Source organism: Engystomops pustulosus, chromosome 9, assembly GCF_040894005.1.
Source record: "Engystomops pustulosus chromosome 9, aEngPut4.maternal, whole genome shotgun sequence".
Lineage (NCBI taxonomy): Eukaryota > Metazoa > Chordata > Amphibia > Anura > Leptodactylidae > Engystomops > Engystomops pustulosus.
Genome location: NC_092419.1, coordinates 64,364,708 through 64,383,043, shown reverse-complemented (window position 1 = coordinate 64,383,043; position 18,336 = coordinate 64,364,708). Strand labels below are relative to the sequence as shown.

The window sequence follows — 18,336 nt, the reverse complement described above, 5'->3', positions numbered from 1 at the left end:
TTTGAACCTTCTTTTACTATCTCATAGAGAAACTAACACAATTTTCAGGTTCAAAAAGGTCAACGGAACTTGGGATTCCCAGCCAGTCTCCCATGCTGGTACTTGCCAAGCCTTAAGCTGCATTGCTGCTGCGATCTGACGAGAGCAGGCACATTCAGCTTAGAATGGCCATTGACAGCAGTTGTTCAATTTGAACCTTCTTCTACTATCTCATATAGAAACTAACACAATTTTCAGGTTCAAAAAGGTCACCAGAACTTGGGATTCCAAGCCAGTCTCCCATGCTGGTACTTGCCAACCCTTAAGCTGCATTGCTGCTGCGATCTGACGAGAGCAGGCACATTCAGCTTAGAATGGCCGTTGACAGCAGCTGTTCAATTTGAACCTTCTTTTGCTATCTCATAGAGAAACTAACACAATTTTCAGGTTCAAAACGGTCAACGGAACTTGGGATTCCCAGCCAGTCTCCCATGCTGGTACTTGCCAAGCCTTAAGCTGCATTGCTGCTGCGATCTGACGAGAGCAGGCACATTCAGCTTAGAATTGCCGTTGACAGCAGCTGTTCAATTTGAACCTTCTTTTACTATCTCATAGAGAAACTAACACAATTTTCAGGTTCAAAAAGGTCAACAGAACTTGGGATTCCCAGCCAGTCTCCCATGCTGGTACTTGCCAAGCCTTAAGCTGCATCGCTGCTGCGATCTGAAAAGAGCACACACATTCAGCTTAGAATGGCCGTTGACAGCAGTTGTTCAATTTGAACCTTCTTCTACTATCTCATAGAGAAACTAACACAATTTTAAGGTTCAAAAAGGTCACCAGAACTTGGGATTCCCAGCCAGTCTCCCATGCTGGTATTTGCCAAGCCTTAAGCTGCATCGCTGCTGCGATCTGACAAGAGCACGCACATTCCGCTTTGAATGGCCGTTGACAGCAGCTTTTCAATTTGAACCTTCTTTTACTATCTCATAGAGAAACTAACACAATTTTCAGGTTCAAAAAGGTCAACGGAACTTGGGATTCCCAGCCAGTCTCCCATGCTGGTACTTGCCAAGCCTTAAGCTGCATTGCTGCTGCGATCTGACGAGAGCAGGCACATTCAGCTTAGAATGGCCATTGACAGCAGCTGTTCAATTTGAACCTTCTTTTACTATCTCATAGAGAAACTAACACAATTTTCAGGTTCAAAAAGGTCAACAGAACTTGGGATTCCCAGCCAGTCTCCCATGCTGGTACTTGCCAAGCCTTAAGCTGCATTGCTGCTGCGATCTGACGAGAGCAGGCACATTCAGCTTAGAATGGCCGTTGACGGCAGCTGTTCAATTTGAACCTTCTTTTACTATCTCATAGAGAAACTAACACATTTTCAGGTTCAAAAAGGTCAACGGAACTTGGAATTCCCAGCCAGTCTCCCATGCTGGTACTTGCCAAGCCTTAAGCTGCATTGCTGCTGCGATCTGACGAGAGCAGGCACATTCAGCTTAGAATGGCCGTTGACAGCAGCTGTTCAATTTGAACCTTCTTTAACTATCTCATAGAGAAACTAACACAATTTTCAGGTTCAAAAAGGTCAACAGAACTTGGGATTCCCAGCCAGTCTCCCATGCTGGTACTTGTCAAGCCTTAAGCTGCATTGCTGCTGTGATCTGACGAGAGCAGGCTCATTCAGCTTAGAATGGCCGTTGACAGCAGCTGTTCAATTTGAACCTTCTTTTACTATCTCATAGAGAAACTAACACAATTTTCAGGTTCAAAAAGGTCAACGGAACTTGGGATTCCCAGCCAGTCTCCCATGCTGGTACTTGCCAAGCCTTAAGCTGCATTGCTGCTGCGATCTGACGAGAGCAGGCACATTCAGCTTAGAATGGCCGTTGACAGCAGCTGTTCAATTTGAACCTTCTTTTACTATCTCATAGACAAACTAACACATTTTCAGGTTCAAAAAGGTCAACGGAACTTGGAATTCCCAGCCAGTCTCCCATGCTGGTACTTGCCAAGCCTTAAGCTGCATTGCTGCTGCGATCTGACGAGAGCAGGCACATTCAGCTTAGAATGGCCGTTGACAGCAGCTGTTCAATTTGAACCTTCTTTAACTATCTCATAGAGAAACTAACACAATTTTCAGGTTCAAAAAGGTCAACAGAACTTGGGATTCCCAGCCAGTCTCCCATGCTGGTACTTGTCAAGCCTTAAGCTGCATTGCTGCTGTGATCTGACGAGAGCAGGCTCATTCAGCTTAGAATGGCCGTTGACAGCAGCTGTTCAATTTGAACCTTCTTTTACTATCTCATAGAGAAACTAACACAATTTTCAGGTTCAAAAAGGTCAACGGAACTTGGGATTCCCAGCCAGTCTCCCATGCTGGTACTTGCCAAGCCTTAAGCTGCATTGCTGCTGCGATCTGACGAGAGCAGGCACATTCAGCTTAGAATGGCCGTTGACAGCAGCTGTTCAATTTGAACCTTCTTTTACTATCTCATAGACAAACTAACACATTTTCAGGTTCAAAAAGGTCAACGGAACTTGGAATTCCCAGCCAGTCTCCCATGCTGGTACTTGCCAAGCCTTAAGCTGCATTGCTGCTGCGATCTGACGAGAGCAGGCACATTCAGCTTAGAATGGCCGTTGACAGCAGCTGTTCAATTTGAACCTTCTTTAACTATCTCATAGAGAAACTAACACAATTTTCAGGTTCAAAAAGGTCAACAGAACTTGGGATTCCCAGCCAGTCTCCCATGCTGGTACTTGCCAAGCCTTAAGCTGCATTGCTGCTGTGATCTGACGAGAGCAGGCACATTCAGCTTAGAATTGCCGTTGACAGCAGCTATTCAATTTGAACCTTCTTTTACTATCTCATAGAGAAAATAACTCAATTTTCAGATTCAAAAAGGTCAACGGATCTTGGGATTCCTTCCCAGTCTCCCATGCTGGTACTTGCCAAGCCTTAAGCTGCAATGCTGCTGCGATCTGACGAGAGCAGGCACATTCAGCTTAGAATGGCCATTGACAGCAGCTGTTCAATTTGAACCTTCTTTTACTATCTCATAGAGAAACTAACACAATTTTCAGGTTCAAAAAGGTCAACGGAACTTGGGATTCCCAGCCAGTCTCCCATGCTGGTACTTGCCAAGCCTTAAGCTGCATTGCTGCTGCGATCTGACGAGAGCAGGCACATTCAGGTTAGAATGGCCGTTGACAGCAGCTGTTCAATTTGAACCTTCTTTTACTATCTCATAGAGAAACTAACACATTTTCAGGTTCAAAAAGGTCAACGGAACTTGGAATTCCCAGCCAGTCTCCCATGCTGGTACTTGCCAAGCCTTAAGTTGCATTGCTGCTGCGATCTGACGAGAGCAGGCAAATTCAGCTTAGAATGGCCGTTGACAGCAGCTGTTCAATTTGAACCTTCTTTTACTATCTCATATAGAAACTAACACAATTTTCAGGTTAAAAAAGGTCAACAGAACTTAGGATTCCCAGCCAGTCTCCCATGCTGGTACTTGCCAAGCCTTAAGCTGCATTGCTGCTGCGATCTGACGAGAGCAGGCACATTCAGCTTAGAATGGCCGTTGACAGCAGCTGTTCAATTTGAACCGTCTTTTACTATCTCATAGAGAAACTAACACAATTTTCAGGTTCAAAATGGTCAACAGAACTTGAGATTCCCAGCCCGTCTCCCATGCTGGTACTTGCCAAGCCTTAAGCTGCATCGCTGCTGCGATCTGAAAAGAGCACACACATTCAGCTTAGAATGGCCGTTGACAGCAGTTGTTCAATTTGAACCTTCTTCTACTATCTCATAGAGAAACTAACACAATTTTCAGGTTCAAAAAGGTCACCAGAACTTGGGATTCCCAGCCAGTCTCCCATGCTGGTATTTGCCAAGCCTTAAGCTGCATCGCTGCTGCGATCTGACAAGAGCACGCACATTTCGCTTAGAATGGCCGTTGACAGCAGCTTTTCAATTTGAACCTTCTTTTACTATCTCATAGAGAAACTAACACAATTTTCAGGTTCAAAAAGGTCAACAGAACTTGGGATTCCCAGCCAGTCTCCCATGCTGGTACTTGCCAAGCCTTAAGCTGCATTGCTGCTGTGATCTGACGAGAGCAGGCTCATTCAGCTTAGAATGGCCGTTGACAGCAGCTGTTCAATTTGAACCTTCTTTTACTATCTCATAGAGAAACTAACACAATTTTCAGGTTCAAAAAGGTCAACGGAACTTGGGATTCCCAGCCAGTCTCCCATGCTGGTACTTGCCAAGCCTTAAGCTGCATTGCTGCTGCGATCTGACGAGAGCAGGCACATTCAGCTTAGAATGGCCGTTGACAGGAGCTGTTCAATTTGAACCTTCTTTTACTATCTCATAGACAAACTAACACATTTTCAGGTTCAAAAAGGTCAACAGAACTTGGAATTCCCAGCCAGTCTCCCATGCTGGTACTTGCCAAGCCTTAAGCTGCATTGCTGCTGCGATCTGGCGAGAGCAGGCACATTCAGCTTAGAATGGCCATTGACAGCAGTTGTTCAATTTGAACCTTCTTCTACTATCTTATATAGAAACTAACACAATTTTCAGGTTCAAAAAGGTCACCAGAACTTGGGATTCCAAGCCAGTCTCCCATGCTGGTACTTGCCAAGCCTTAAGCTGCATTGCTGCTGCAATCTGACAAGAGCAGGCACATTCAGCTTAGAATGGCCGTTGACAGCAGCTGTTCAATTTGAACCCTCTTTTGCTATCTCATAGAGAAACTAACACAATTTTCAGGTTCAAAAAGGTCACCAGAATTTGGGATTCCAAGCCAGTCTCCCATGCTGGTACTTGCCAAGCCTTAAGCTGCATCGCTGCTGCGATCTGACAAGAGCACGCACATTCAGCTTAGAATGGCCGTTGACAGCAGCTGTTCAATTTGAACCTTCTTTTACTATCTCATAGAGAAACTAACACATTTTCTGGTTCAAAAAGGTCAACGGAACTTGGAATTCCCAGCCAGTCTCCCATGCTGGTACTTGCCAAGCCTTAAGTTGCATTGCTGCTGCGATCTGACGAGAGCAGGCAAATTCAGCTTAGAATGGCCGTTGACAGCAGCTGTTCAATTTGAACCTTCTTTTACTATCTCATAGAGAAACTAACACATTTTCAGGTTCAAAAAGGTCAACAGAACTTGGGATTCCCAGCCAGTCTCCCATGCTGGTACTTGCCAAGCCTTAAGCTGCATTGCTGCTGCAATCTGACGAGAGCAGGCACATTCAGCTTAGAATTGCCGTTGACAGCAACTGTTCAATTTGAACCTTCTTTTACTATCTCATAGAGAAACTAACACAATTTTCAGGTTCAAAAAGGTCAACAGAACTTGGAATTCCCAGCCAGTCTCCCATGCTGGTACTTGCCAAGCCTTAAGTTGCATTGCTGCTGGGATCTGACGAGAGCAGGCAAAGTCAGCTTAGAATGGCCATTGACAGCAGCTGTTCAATTTGAACCTTCTTTTACTATCTCATAGAGAAACTAACACATTTTCAGGTTCAAAAAGGTCAACAGAACTTGGGATTCCCAGCCAGTCTCCCATGCTGGTACTTGCCAAGCCTTAAGCTGCATTGCTGCTGCAATCTGACAAGAGCAGGCACATTCAGCTTAGAATGGCCGTTGACAGCAGCTTTTCAATTTGAACCTTCTTTTACTATCTCATAGAGAAACTAACACAATTTTCAGGTTCAAAAAGGTCAACGGAACTTGGGATTCCCAGCCAGTCTCCCATGCTGGTTCTTGCCAAGCCTTAAGCTGCATTGCTGCTGCGATCTGACGAGAGCAGGCACATTCAGCTTAGAATGGCCATTGACAGCAGCTGTTCAATTTGAACCTTCTTTTACTATCTCATAGAGAAACTAACACAAATTTCAGGTTCAAAAAAGTCAACAGAACTTGGGATTCCCAGCCAGTCTCCCATGCTGGTACTTGCCAAGCCTTAAGCTGCATCGCTGCTGCGATCTGACAAGAGCACACACATTCAGCTTAGCATGGCCGTTGACAGCAGTTGTTCAATTTGAACCTTCTTCTACTATCTCATAGAGAAACTAACACAATTTTCAGGTTCAAAAAAGTCACAAAAACTTGGGATTCCCAGCCAGTCTCCCATGCTGGTACTTGCCAAGCCTTAAGCTGCATCGCTGCTGCGATCTGAAAAGAGCTCACACATTCAGCTTAGAATGGCCGTTGACAGCAGTTGTTCAATTTGAACCTTCTTTTACTATCTCATAGAGAAACTAACACAATTTTCAAGTTCAAAAAGGTCAACAGAACTTGGGATTCCAAGCAAGTCTCCCATGCTGGTACTTGCCAAGCCTTAAGCTGCATCGCTGCTGCGATCTGACAAGAGCACGCACATTCAGCTTAGAATGGCCGTTGACAGCAGATGTTCAATTTGAACCTTCTTTTACTATCTCATAGAGAAACTAACACAATTTTCAGTTTCAAAAAGGTCAACAGAACTTGGAATTCCCAGCCAGTCTCCCATGCTGGTACTTGCCAAGCCTTAAGCTGCATTGCTGCTGCGATCTGACGAGAGCAGGCACATTCAGCTTAGAATGGCCGTTGACAGCAGCTGTTCAATTTGAACCTTCTTTTGCTATCTCATAGAGAAACTAACACAATTTTCAGGTTAAAAAAGGTCAACGGAACTTGGGATTCCCAGCCAGTCTCCCATGCTGGTACTTGCCAAGCCTTAATCTGCATTGCTGCTGCGATCTGACGAGAGGAGGCACATTCAGCTTAGAATGGCCGTTGACAGCAGCATTTCAAATTGAACCTTCTTTTACTATCTCATAGAGAAACTAAAACAATTTTCAAGTTCAAAAAGGTCAACCGAACTTGGGATTCCAAGCCAGTCTCCCATGCTGGCACTTGCCAAGCCTTAAGCTGCATCGCTGCTGCGATCTGACAAGAGCACGCACATTCAGCTTAGAATGGCCGTTGACAGCAGCTGTTCAATTTGAACCTTCTTTTACTATCTCATAGAGAAACTAACACAATTTTCAGGTTCAAAAACGTCAACAGAACTTGTGATTCCCAGCCAGTCTCCCATGCTGGTACTTGCCAAGCCTTAAGCTGCATTGCTGCTGCGATCTGACGAGAGCAGGCACATTCAGCTTAGAATGCCCGTTGACAGCAGCTGTTCAATTTGAACCTTCTTTTGCTATCTCATATAGAAACTAACACAATTTTCAGGTTCAAAAAGGTCACCAGAACTTGGGATTCCAAGCCAGTCTCCCATGCTGGTACTTGCCAAGCCTTAAGCTGCATCGCTGCTGCGATCTGACAAGAGCACGCACATTCAGCTTAGAATGGCCGTTGACAGCAGCTGTTCAATTTGAACCTTCTTTTACTATCTCATAGAGAAACTAACACAATTTTCAGGTTCAAAAAGGTCAACGGAACTTGGGATTCCCAGCCAGTCTCCCATGCTGGTACTTGCCAAGCCTTAAGCTGCATTGCTGCTGCGATCTGACGAGAGCAGGCACATTCAGCTTAGAATGGCCATTGAAAACAGTTGTTCAATTTGAACCTTCTTCTACTATCTCATATAGAAACTAACACAATTTTCAGGTTCAAAAAGGTAAACAGAATTTGGGATTCCCAGCCAGTCTCCCATGCTGGTACTTGCCAAGCCTTAAGCTGCATCGTTGCTGCGATCTGACAAGAGCAGGCACATTCAGCTTAGAATGGCCGTTGACAGCAGCTGTTCAATTTGAACCTTCTTTTGCTATCTCATAGAGAAACGAACACAATTTTCAGGTTAAAAAAGGTCAACGGAACTTGGGATTCCCAGCCAGTCTCCCATGCTGGTACTTGCCAAGCCTTAAGCTGCATTGCTGCTGCGATCAGGCGAGAGCAGGCACATTCAGCTTAGAATGGCCATTGACAGCAGTTGTTCAATTTGAACCTACTTCTACTATCTCATATAGAAACTAACACAATTTTCAGGTTCAAAAAGGTCACCAGAACTTGGGATTCCAAGCCAGTCTCCCATGCTGGTACTTGCCAAGCCTTAAGCTGCATCGCTGCTGCAATCTGACAAGAGCAGGCACATTCAGCTTAGAATGGCCGTTGACAGCAGGTGTTCAATTTGAACCTTCTTTTACTATCTCATAGAGAAACTAACACAATTTTCAGGTTCAAAAAGGGCAACGGAACTTGGGATTCCCAGCCAGTCTCCCATGCTGGTACTTGCCAAGCCTTAAGCTGCATCGCTGCTGCGATCTGACAAGAGCACGCACATTCAGCTTAGAATGGCCGTTGACAGCAGCTGTTCAATTTGAACCTTCTTTTACTATCTCATAGAGAAACTAACACATTTTCAGGTTCAAAAAGGTCAACAGAACTTGGGATTCCCAGCCAGTCTCCCATGCTGGTACTTGCCAAGCCTTAAGCTGCATTGCTGCTGCAATCTGACGAGAGCAGGCACATTCAGCTTAGAATGGCCGTTGACAGCAGCTGTTCAATTTGAACCTTCTTTTACTATCTCATAGAGAAACTAACACAATTTTCAGGTTCAAAAAGGTCAACGGAACTTGGGATTCCCAGCCAGTCTCCCATGCTGGTACTTGCCAAGCCTTAAGCTGCATTGCTGCTGCGATCTGACGAGAGCAGGCACATTCAGCTTAGAATGGCCATTGACAGCAGTTGTTCAATTTGAACCTTCTTCTACTATCTCATATAGAAACTAACACAATTTTCAGGTTCAAAAAGGTCACCAGAACTTGGGATTCCAAGCCAGTCTCCCATGCTGGTACTTGCCAAGCCTTAAGCTGCATTGCTGCTGCAATCTGTCAAGAGCAGGCACATTCAGCTTAGAATGGCCATTGACAGCAGCTGTTCAATTTGAACCTTCTTTTGCTATCTCATAGAGAAACTAACACAATTTTCAGGTTCAAAAAGGTCACCAGAACTTGGGATTCCAAGCCAGTCTCCCATGCTGGTACTTGCCAAGCCTTAAGCTGCGATCTGACAAGAGCACGCACATTCAGCTTAGAATGGCCATTGACAGCAGCTGTTCAATTTGAACCTTCTTTTGCTATCTCATAGAGAAACTAACACAAATTTCAGGTTCAAAAAGGTCACCAGAACTTGGGATTCCAAGCCAGTCTCCCATGCTGGTACTTGCCAAGCCTTAAGCTGCATTGCTGCTGCGATCTGACGAGAGCAGGCACATTCAGCTTAGAATGGCCGTTGACAGCAGCTGTTCAATTTGAACCTTCTTTTGCTATCTCATAGAGAAACTAACACAATTTTCAGGTTCAAAACGGTCAACGGAACTTGGGATTCCCAGCCAGTCTCCCATGCTGGTACTTGCCAAGCCTTAAGCTGCATTGCTGCTGCGATCTGACGAGAGCAGGCACATTCAGCTTAGAATTGCCGTTGACAGCAGCTGTTCAATTTGAACCTTCTTTTACTATCTCATAGAGAAACTAACACAATTTTCAGGTTCATAAAGGTCAACAGAACTTGGGATTCCCAGCCAGTCTCCCATGCTGGTACTTGCCAAGCCTTAAGCTGCATCGCTGCTGCGATCTGAAAAGAGCACACACATTCAGCTTAGAATGGCCGTTGACAGCAGTTGTTCAATTTGAACCTTCTTCTACTATCTCATAGAGAAACTAACACAATTTTAAGGTTCAAAAAGGTCACCAGAACTTGGGATTCCCAGCCAGTCTCCCATGCTGGTATTTGCCAAGCCTTAAGCTGCATCGCTGCTGCGATCTGACAAGAGCACGCACATTCCGCTTTGAATGGCCGTTGACAGCAGCTTTTCAATTTGAACCTTCTTTTACTATCTCATAGAGAAACTAACACAATTTTCAGGTTCAAAAAGGTCAACGGAACTTGGGATTCCCAGCCAGTCTCCCATGCTGGTACTTGCCAAGCCTTAAGCTGCATTGCTGCTGCGATCTGACGAGAGCAGGCACATTCAGCTTAGAATGGCCATTGACAGCAGCTGTTCAATTTGAACCTTCTTTTACTATCTCATAGAGAAACTAACACAATTTTCAGGTTCAAAAAGGTCAACGGAACTTGGGATTCCCAGACAGTCTCCCATGCTGGTACTTGCCAAGCCTTAAGCTGCATTGCTGCTGCGATCTGACGAGAGCAGGCACATTCAGCTTAGAATGGCCGTTGACAGCAGCTGTTCAATTTGAACCTTCTTTTACTATCTCATAGAGAAACTAACACATTTTCAGGTTCAAAAAGGTCAACGGAACTTGGAATTCCCAGCCAGTCTCCCATGCTGGTACTTGCCAAGCCTTAAGCTGCATTGCTGCTGCGATCTGAAAAGAGCACACACATTCAGCTTAGAATGGCCGTTGACAGCAGCTGTTCAATTTGAACCTTCTTTTACTATCTCATAGAGAAACTAACACATTTTCAGGTTCAAAAAGGTCAACGGAACTTGGAATTCCCAGCCAGTCTCCCATGCTGGTACTTGCCAAGCCTTAAGCTGCATTGCTGCTGCGATCTGACGAGAGCAGGCACATTCAGCTTAGAATGGCCGTTGACAGCAGCTGTTCAATTTGAACCTTCTTTAACTATCTCATAGAGAAACTAACACAATTTTCAGGTTCAAAAAGGTCAACAGAACTTGGGATTCCCAGCCAGTCTCCCATGCTGGTACTTGTCAAGCCTTAAGCTGCATTGCTGCTGTGATCTGACGAGAGCAGGCTCATTCAGCTTAGAATGGCCGTTGACAGCAGCTGTTCAATTTGAACCTTCTTTTACTATCTCATAGAGAAACTAACACAATTTTCAGGTTCAAAAAGGTCAACGGAACTTGGGATTCCCAGCCAGTCTCCCATGCTGGTACTTGCCAAGCCTTAAGCTGCATTGCTGCTGCGATCTGACGAGATCAGGCACATTCAGCTTAGAATGGCCGTTGACAGCAGCTGTTCAATTTGAACCTTCTTTTACTATCTCATAGACAAACTAACACATTTTCAGGTTCAAAAAGGTCAACGGAACTTGGAATTCCCAGCCAGTCTCCCATGCTGGTACTTGCCAAGCCTTAAGCTGCATTGCTGCTGCGATCTGACGAGAGCAGGCACATTCAGCTTAGAATGGCCGTTGACAGCAGCTGTTCAATTTGAACCTTCTTTAACTATCTCATAGAGAAACTAACACAATTTTCAGGTTCAAAAAGGTCAACAGAACTTGGGATTCCCAGCCAGTCTCCCATGCTGGTACTTGCCAAGCCTTAAGCTGCATTGCTGCTGTGATCTGACGAGAGCAGGCACATTCAGCTTAGAATTGCCGTTGACAGCAGCTATTCAATTTGAACCTTCTTTTACTATCTCATAGAGAAAATAACTCAATTTTCAGATTCAAAAAGGTCAACGGATCTTGGGATTCCTACCCAGTCTCCCATGCTGGTACTTGCCAAGCCTTAAGCTGCAATGCTGCTGCGATCTGACGAGAGCAGGCACATTCAGCTTAGAATGGCCATTGACAGCAGCTGTTCAATTTGAACCTTCTTTAACTATCTCATAGAGAAACTAACACAATTTTCAGGTTCAAAAAGGTCAACAGAACTTGGGATTCCCAGCCAGTCTCCCATGCTGGTACTTGTCAAGCCTTAAGCTGCATTGCTGCTGTGATCTGACGAGAGCAGGCTCATTCAGCTTAGAATGGCCGTTGACAGCAGCTGTTCAATTTGAACCTTCTTTTACTATCTCATAGAGAAACTAACACAATTTTCAGGTTCAAAAAGGTCAACGGAACTTGGGATTCCCAGCCAGTCTCCCATGCTGGTACTTGCCAAGCCTTAAGCTGCATTGCTGCTGCGATCTGACGAGAGCAGGCACATTCAGCTTAGAATGGCCGTTGACAGCAGCTGTTCAATTTGAACCTTCTTTTACTATCTCATAGACAAACTAACACATTTTCAGGTTCAAAAAGGTCAACGGAACTTGGAATTCCCAGCCAGTCTCCCATGCTGGTACTTGCCAAGCCTTAAGCTGCATTGCTGCTGCGATCTGACGAGAGCAGGCACATTCAGCTTAGAATGGCCGTTGACAGCAGCTGTTCAATTTGAACCTTCTTTAACTATCTCATAGAGAAACTAACACAATTTTCAGGTTCAAAAAGGTCAACAGAACTTGGGATTCCCAGCCAGTCTCCCATGCTGGTACTTGCCAAGCCTTAAGCTGCATTGCTGCTGTGATCTGACGAGAGCAGGCACATTCAGCTTAGAATTGCCGTTGACAGCAGCTATTCAATTTGAACCTTCTTTTACTATCTCATAGAGAAAATAACTCAATTTTCAGATTCAAAAAGGTCAACGGATCTTGGGATTCCTACCCAGTCTCCCATGCTGGTACTTGCCAAGCCTTAAGCTGCAATGCTGCTGCGATCTGACGAGAGCAGGCACATTCAGCTTAGAATGGCCATTGACAGCAGCTGTTCAATTTGAACCTTCTTCTACTATCTTATATAGAAACTAACACAATTTTCAGGTTCAAAAAGGTCACCAGAACTTGGGATTCCAAGCCAGTCTCCCATGCTGGTACTTGCCAAGCCTTACGCTGCATTGCTGCTGCAATCTGACAAGAGCAGGCACATTCAGCTTAGAATGGCCATTGACAGCAGCTGTTCAATTTGAACCTTCTTTTGCTATCTCATAGAGAAACTAACACAATTTTCAGGTTCAAAAAGGTCACCAGAACTTGGGATTCCAAGCCAGTCTCCCATGCTGGTACTTGCCAAACCTTAAGCTGCATCGCTGCTGCGATCTTACAAGAGCACGCACATTCAGCTTAGAATGGCCGTTGACAGCAGCTGTTCAATTTGAACCTTCTTTTACTATCTCATAGAGAAACTAACACATTTTCAGGTTCAAAAAGGTCAACAGAACTTGGGATTCCCAGCCAGTCTCCCATGCTGGTACTTGCCAAGCCTTAAGCTGCATTGCTGCTGCAATCTGACGAGAGCAGGTACATTCAGCTTAGAATGGCCGTTGACAGCAGCTGTTCAATTTGAACCTTCTTTTACTATCTCATAGAGAAACTAACACAATTTTCAGGTTCAAAAAGGTCAACGGAACTTGGGATTCCCAGCCAGTCTCCCATGCTAGTACTTGCCAAGCCTTAAGCTGCATTGCTGCTGCGATCTGACGAGAGCAGGCACATTCAGCTTAGAATGGCCATTGACAGCAGTTGTTCAATTTGAACCTTCTTCTACTATCTCATATAGAAACTAACACAATTTTCAGGTTCAAAAAGGTCACCAGAACTTGGGATTCCAAGCCAGTCTCCCATGCTGGTACTTGCCAAGCCTTAAGCTGCATCGCTGCTGCGATCTGACAAGAGCACGCACATTCAGCTTAGAATGGCCGTTGACAGCAGCTGTTCAATTTGAACCTTCTTTTACTATCTCATAGAGAAACTAACACATTTTCAGGTTCAAAAAGGTCAACGGAACTTGGAATTCCCAGCCAGTCTCCCATGCTGGTACTTGCCAAGCCTTAAGCTGCATTGCTGCTGCGATCTGACGAGAGCAGGCACATTCAGCTTAGAATGGCCGTTGACAGCAGCTGTTCAATTTGAACCTTCTTTAACTATCTCATAGAGAAACTAACACAATTTTCAGGTTCAAAAAGGTCAACAGAACTTGGGATTCCCAGCCAGTCTCCCATGCTGGTACTTGTCAAGCCTTAAGCTGCATTGCTGCTGTGATCTGACGAGAGCAGGCTCATTCAGCTTAGAATGGCCGTTGACAGCAGCTGTTCAATTTGAACCTTCTTTTACTATCTCATAGAGAAACTAACACAATTTTCAGGTTCAAAAAGGTCAACGGAACTTGGGATTCCCAGCCAGTCTCCCATGCTGGTACTTGCCAAGCCTTAAGCTGCATTGCTGCTGCGATCTGACGAGAGCAGGCACATTCAGCTTAGAATGGCCGTTGACAGCAGCTGTTCAATTTGAACCTTCTTTTACTATCTCATAGACAAACTAACACATTTTCAGGTTCAAAAAGGTCAACGGAACTTGGAATTCCCAGCCAGTCTCCCATGCTGGTACTTGCCAAGCCTTAAGCTGCATTGCTGCTGCGATCTGACGAGAGCAGGCACATTCAGCTTAGAATGGCCGTTGACAGCAGCTGTTCAATTTGAACCTTCTTTAACTATCTCATAGAGAAACTAACACAATTTTCAGGTTCAAAAAGGTCAACAGAACTTGGGATTCCCAGCCAGTCTCCCATGCTGGTACTTGCCAAGCCTTAAGCTGCATTGCTGCTGTGATCTGACGAGAGCAGGCACATTCAGCTTAGAATTGCCGTTGACAGCAGCTATTCAATTTGAACCTTCTTTTACTATCTCATAGAGAAAATAACTCAATTTTCAGATTCAAAAAGGTCAACGGATCTTGGGATTCCTACCCAGTCTCCCATGCTGGTACTTGCCAAGCCTTAAGCTGCAATGCTGCTGCGATCTGACGAGAGCAGGCACATTCAGCTTAGAATGGCCATTGACAGCAGCTGTTCAATTTGAACCTTCTTCTACTATCTTATATAGAAACTAACACAATTTTCAGGTTCAAAAAGGTCACCAGAACTTGGGATTCCAAGCCAGTCTCCCATGCTGGTACTTGCCAAGCCTTACGCTGCATTGCTGCTGCAATCTGACAAGAGCAGGCACATTCAGCTTAGAATGGCCATTGACAGCAGCTGTTCAATTTGAACCTTCTTTTGCTATCTCATAGAGAAACTAACACAATTTTCAGGTTCAAAAAGGTCACCAGAACTTGGGATTCCAAGCCAGTCTCCCATGCTGGTACTTGCCAAACCTTAAGCTGCATCGCTGCTGCGATCTTACAAGAGCACGCACATTCAGCTTAGAATGGCCGTTGACAGCAGCTGTTCAATTTGAACCTTCTTTTACTATCTCATAGAGAAACTAACACATTTTCAGGTTCAAAAAGGTCAACAGAACTTGGGATTCCCAGCCAGTCTCCCATGCTGGTACTTGCCAAGCCTTAAGCTGCATTGCTGCTGCAATCTGACGAGAGCAGGTACATTCAGCTTAGAATGGCCGTTGACAGCAGCTGTTCAATTTGAACCTTCTTTTACTATCTCATAGAGAAACTAACACAATTTTCAGGTTCAAAAAGGTCAACGGAACTTGGGATTCCCAGCCAGTCTCCCATGCTAGTACTTGCCAAGCCTTAAGCTGCATTGCTGCTGCGATCTGACGAGAGCAGGCACATTCAGCTTAGAATGGCCATTGACAGCAGTTGTTCAATTTGAACCTTCTTCTACTATCTCATATAGAAACTAACACAATTTTCAGGTTCAAAAAGGTCACCAGAACTTGGGATTCCAAGCCAGTCTCCCATGCTGGTACTTGCCAAGCCTTAAGCTGCATCGCTGCTGCGATCTGACAAGAGCACGCACATTCAGCTTAGAATGGCCGTTGACAGCAGCTGTTCAATTTGAACCTTCTTTTACTATCTCATAGAGAAACTAACACAATTTTCAGGTTCAAAAAGGGCAGCGGAACTTGGGATTCCCAGCCAGTCTCCCATGCTGGTACTTGCCAAGCCTTAAGCTGCATTGCTGCTGCGATCTGGCGAGAGCAGGCACATTCAGCTTAGAATGGCCATTGACAGCAATTGTTCAATTTGAACCTTCTTCTACTATCTTATATAGAAACTAACACAATTTTCAGGTTCAAAAAGGTCACCAGAACTTGGGATTCCAAGCCAGTCTCCCATGCTGGTACTTGCCAAGCCTTAAGCTGCATTGCTGCTGCAATCTGTCAAGAGCAGGCACATTCAGCTTAGAATGGCCATTGACAGCAGCTGTTCAATTTGAACCTTCTTTTGCTATCTCATAGAGAAACTAACACAATTTTCAGGTTCAAAAAGGTCACCAGAACTTGGGATTCCAAGCCAGTCTCCCATGCTGGTACTTGCCAAGCCTTAAGCTGCGATCTGACAAGAGCACGCACATTCAGCTTAGAATGGCCATTGACAGCAGCTGTTCAATTTGAACCTTCTTTTGCTATCTCATAGAGAAACTAACACAAATTTCAGGTTCAAAAAGGTCACCAGAACTTGGGATTCCAAGCCAGTCTCCCATGCTGGTACTTGCCAAGCCTTAAGCTGCATTGCTGCTGCGATCTGACGAGAGCAGGCACATTCAGCTTAGAATGGCCGTTGACAGCAGCTGTTCAATTTGAACCTTCTTTTGCTATCTCATAGAGAAACTAACACAATTTTCAGGTTCAAAACGGTCAACGGAACTTGGGATTCCCAGCCAGTCTCCCATGCTGGTACTTGCCAAGCCTTAAGCTGCATTGCTGCTGCGATCTGACGAGAGCAGGCACATTCAGCTTAGAATTGCCGTTGACAGCAGCTGTTCAATTTGAACCTTCTTTTACTATCTCATAGAGAAACTAACACAATTTTCAGGTTCAAAAAGGTCAACAGAACTTGGGATTCCCAGCCAGTCTCCCATGCTGGTACTTGCCAAGCCTTAAGCTGCATCGCTGCTGCGATCTGAAAAGAGCACACACATTCAGCTTAGAATGGCCGTTGACAGCAGTTGTTCAATTTGAACCTTCTTCTACTATCTCATAGAGAAACTTACACAATTTTAAGGTTCAAAAAGGTCACCAGAACTTGGGATTCCCAGCCAGTCTCCCATGCTGGTATTTGCCAAGCCTTAAGCTGCATCGCTGCTGCGATCTGACAAGAGCAGGCACATTCAGCTTAGAATGGCCGTTGACAGCAGCTGTTCAATTTGAACCTTCTTTTACTATCTCATAGAGAAACTAACACATTTTCAGGTTCAAAAAGGTCAACGGAACTTGGAATTCCCAGCCAGTCTCCCATGCTGGTACTTGCCAAGCCTTAAGCTGCATTGCTGCTGCGATCTGAAAAGAGCACACACATTCAGCTTAGAATGGCCGTTGACAGCAGCTGTTCAATTTGAACCTTCTTTTACTATCTCATAGAGAAACTAACACATTTTCAGGTTCAAAAAGGTCAACGGAACTTGGAATTCCCAGCCAGTCTCCCATGCTGGTACTTGCCAAGCCTTAAGCTGCATTGCTGCTGCGATCTGACGAGAGCAGGCACATTCAGCTTAGAATGGCCGTTGACAGCAGCTGTTCAATTTGAACCTTCTTTAACTATCTCATAGAGAAACTAACACAATTTTCAGGTTCAAAAAGGTCAACAGAACTTGGGATTCCCAGCCAGTCTCCCATGCTGGTACTTGTCAAGCCTTAAGCTGCATTGCTGCTGTGATCTGACGAGAGCAGGCTCATTCAGCTTAGAATGGCCGTTGACAGCAGCTGTTCAATTTGAACCTTCTTTTACTATCTCATAGAGAAACTAACACAATTTTCAGGTTCAAAAAGGTCAACGGAACTTGGGATTCCCAGCCAGTCTCCCATGCTGGTACTTGCCAAGCCTTAAGCTGCATTGCTGCTGCGATCTGACGAGAGCAGGCACATTCAGCTTAGAATGGCCGTTGACAGCAGCTGTTCAATTTGAACCTTCTTTTACTATCTCATAGACAAACTAACACATTTTCAGGTTCAAAAAGGTCAACGGAACTTGGAATTCCCAGCCAGTCTCCCATGCTGGTACTTGCCAAGCCTTAAGCTGCATTGCTGCTGCGATCTGACGAGAGCAGGCACATTCAGCTTAGAATGGCCGTTGACAGCAGCTGTTCAATTTGAACCTTCTTTAACTATCTCATAGAGAAACTAACACAATTTTCAGGTTCAAAAAGGTCAACAGAACTTGGGATTCCCAGCCAGTCTCCCATGCTGGTACTTGCCAAGCCTTAAGCTGCATTGCTGCTGTGATCTGACGAGAGCAGGCACATTCAGCTTAGAATTGCCGTTGACAGCAGCTATTCAATTTGAACCTTCTTTTACTATCTCATAGAGAAAATAACTCAATTTTCAGATTCAAAAAGGTCAACGGATCTTGGGATTCCTACCCAGTCTCCCATGCTGGTACTTGCCAAGCCTTAAGCTGCAATGCTGCTGCGATCTGACGAGAGCAGGCACATTCAGCTTAGAATGGCCATTGACAGCAGCTGTTCAATTTGAACCTTCTTTTACTATCTCATAGAGAAACTAACACAATTTTCAGGTTCAAAAAGGTCAACGGAACTTGGGATTCCCAGCCAGTCTCCCATGCTGGTACTTGCCAAGCCTTAAGCTGCATTGCTGCTGCGATCTGACGAGAGCAGGCACATTCAGCTTAGAATGGCCGTTGACAGCAGCTGTTCAATTTGAACCTTCTTTTACTATCTCATAGAGAAACTAACACATTTTC

General features: G+C 44.9%; 29 pseudogenes; all 29 read right to left on the bottom strand.

Moving 5' to 3' along the window:
* Positions 1–57: 57 nt before the first annotated feature.
* LOC140082809 (5S ribosomal RNA) lies at positions 58–176 on the bottom strand (annotated as a pseudogene).
* A 259-nt stretch (positions 177–435) lies between these two features.
* Positions 436–554, bottom strand: LOC140083947 (5S ribosomal RNA; annotated as a pseudogene).
* Positions 555–1,002: 448 nt separating this feature from the next.
* Positions 1,003–1,121, bottom strand: LOC140082808 (5S ribosomal RNA; annotated as a pseudogene).
* A 70-nt stretch (positions 1,122–1,191) lies between these two features.
* On the bottom strand, positions 1,192–1,310 carry LOC140079440 (5S ribosomal RNA; annotated as a pseudogene).
* A 69-nt stretch (positions 1,311–1,379) lies between these two features.
* LOC140083570 (5S ribosomal RNA) lies at positions 1,380–1,498 on the bottom strand (annotated as a pseudogene).
* Positions 1,499–1,568: 70 nt separating this feature from the next.
* LOC140096350 (5S ribosomal RNA) lies at positions 1,569–1,687 on the bottom strand (annotated as a pseudogene).
* A 70-nt stretch (positions 1,688–1,757) lies between these two features.
* LOC140094074 (5S ribosomal RNA) lies at positions 1,758–1,876 on the bottom strand (annotated as a pseudogene).
* Positions 1,877–1,945: 69 nt separating this feature from the next.
* Positions 1,946–2,064, bottom strand: LOC140083559 (5S ribosomal RNA; annotated as a pseudogene).
* A 70-nt stretch (positions 2,065–2,134) lies between these two features.
* LOC140096349 (5S ribosomal RNA) lies at positions 2,135–2,253 on the bottom strand (annotated as a pseudogene).
* A 70-nt stretch (positions 2,254–2,323) lies between these two features.
* Positions 2,324–2,442, bottom strand: LOC140094061 (5S ribosomal RNA; annotated as a pseudogene).
* A 69-nt stretch (positions 2,443–2,511) lies between these two features.
* On the bottom strand, positions 2,512–2,630 carry LOC140083548 (5S ribosomal RNA; annotated as a pseudogene).
* A 70-nt stretch (positions 2,631–2,700) lies between these two features.
* Positions 2,701–2,819, bottom strand: LOC140095318 (5S ribosomal RNA; annotated as a pseudogene).
* Positions 2,820–3,078: 259 nt separating this feature from the next.
* LOC140089175 (5S ribosomal RNA) lies at positions 3,079–3,197 on the bottom strand (annotated as a pseudogene).
* A 69-nt stretch (positions 3,198–3,266) lies between these two features.
* LOC140093542 (5S ribosomal RNA) lies at positions 3,267–3,385 on the bottom strand (annotated as a pseudogene).
* Positions 3,386–3,455: 70 nt separating this feature from the next.
* On the bottom strand, positions 3,456–3,574 carry LOC140086768 (5S ribosomal RNA; annotated as a pseudogene).
* A 448-nt stretch (positions 3,575–4,022) lies between these two features.
* Positions 4,023–4,141, bottom strand: LOC140095206 (5S ribosomal RNA; annotated as a pseudogene).
* Positions 4,142–4,211: 70 nt separating this feature from the next.
* On the bottom strand, positions 4,212–4,330 carry LOC140094049 (5S ribosomal RNA; annotated as a pseudogene).
* Positions 4,331–4,399: 69 nt separating this feature from the next.
* LOC140092763 (5S ribosomal RNA) lies at positions 4,400–4,518 on the bottom strand (annotated as a pseudogene).
* Positions 4,519–4,965: 447 nt separating this feature from the next.
* LOC140093541 (5S ribosomal RNA) lies at positions 4,966–5,084 on the bottom strand (annotated as a pseudogene).
* Positions 5,085–5,153: 69 nt separating this feature from the next.
* Positions 5,154–5,272, bottom strand: LOC140094919 (5S ribosomal RNA; annotated as a pseudogene).
* A 258-nt stretch (positions 5,273–5,530) lies between these two features.
* Positions 5,531–5,649, bottom strand: LOC140097613 (5S ribosomal RNA; annotated as a pseudogene).
* A 70-nt stretch (positions 5,650–5,719) lies between these two features.
* LOC140097865 (5S ribosomal RNA) lies at positions 5,720–5,838 on the bottom strand (annotated as a pseudogene).
* Positions 5,839–6,475: 637 nt separating this feature from the next.
* Positions 6,476–6,594, bottom strand: LOC140078412 (5S ribosomal RNA; annotated as a pseudogene).
* Positions 6,595–7,420: 826 nt separating this feature from the next.
* LOC140089202 (5S ribosomal RNA) lies at positions 7,421–7,539 on the bottom strand (annotated as a pseudogene).
* Positions 7,540–7,798: 259 nt separating this feature from the next.
* LOC140092879 (5S ribosomal RNA) lies at positions 7,799–7,917 on the bottom strand (annotated as a pseudogene).
* A 447-nt stretch (positions 7,918–8,364) lies between these two features.
* On the bottom strand, positions 8,365–8,483 carry LOC140089616 (5S ribosomal RNA; annotated as a pseudogene).
* A 70-nt stretch (positions 8,484–8,553) lies between these two features.
* LOC140082807 (5S ribosomal RNA) lies at positions 8,554–8,672 on the bottom strand (annotated as a pseudogene).
* Positions 8,673–9,298: 626 nt separating this feature from the next.
* LOC140083946 (5S ribosomal RNA) lies at positions 9,299–9,417 on the bottom strand (annotated as a pseudogene).
* Positions 9,418–10,055: 638 nt separating this feature from the next.
* On the bottom strand, positions 10,056–10,173 carry LOC140098355 (5S ribosomal RNA; annotated as a pseudogene).
* Between the last annotated feature and the right edge of the window lie 8,163 nt (positions 10,174–18,336).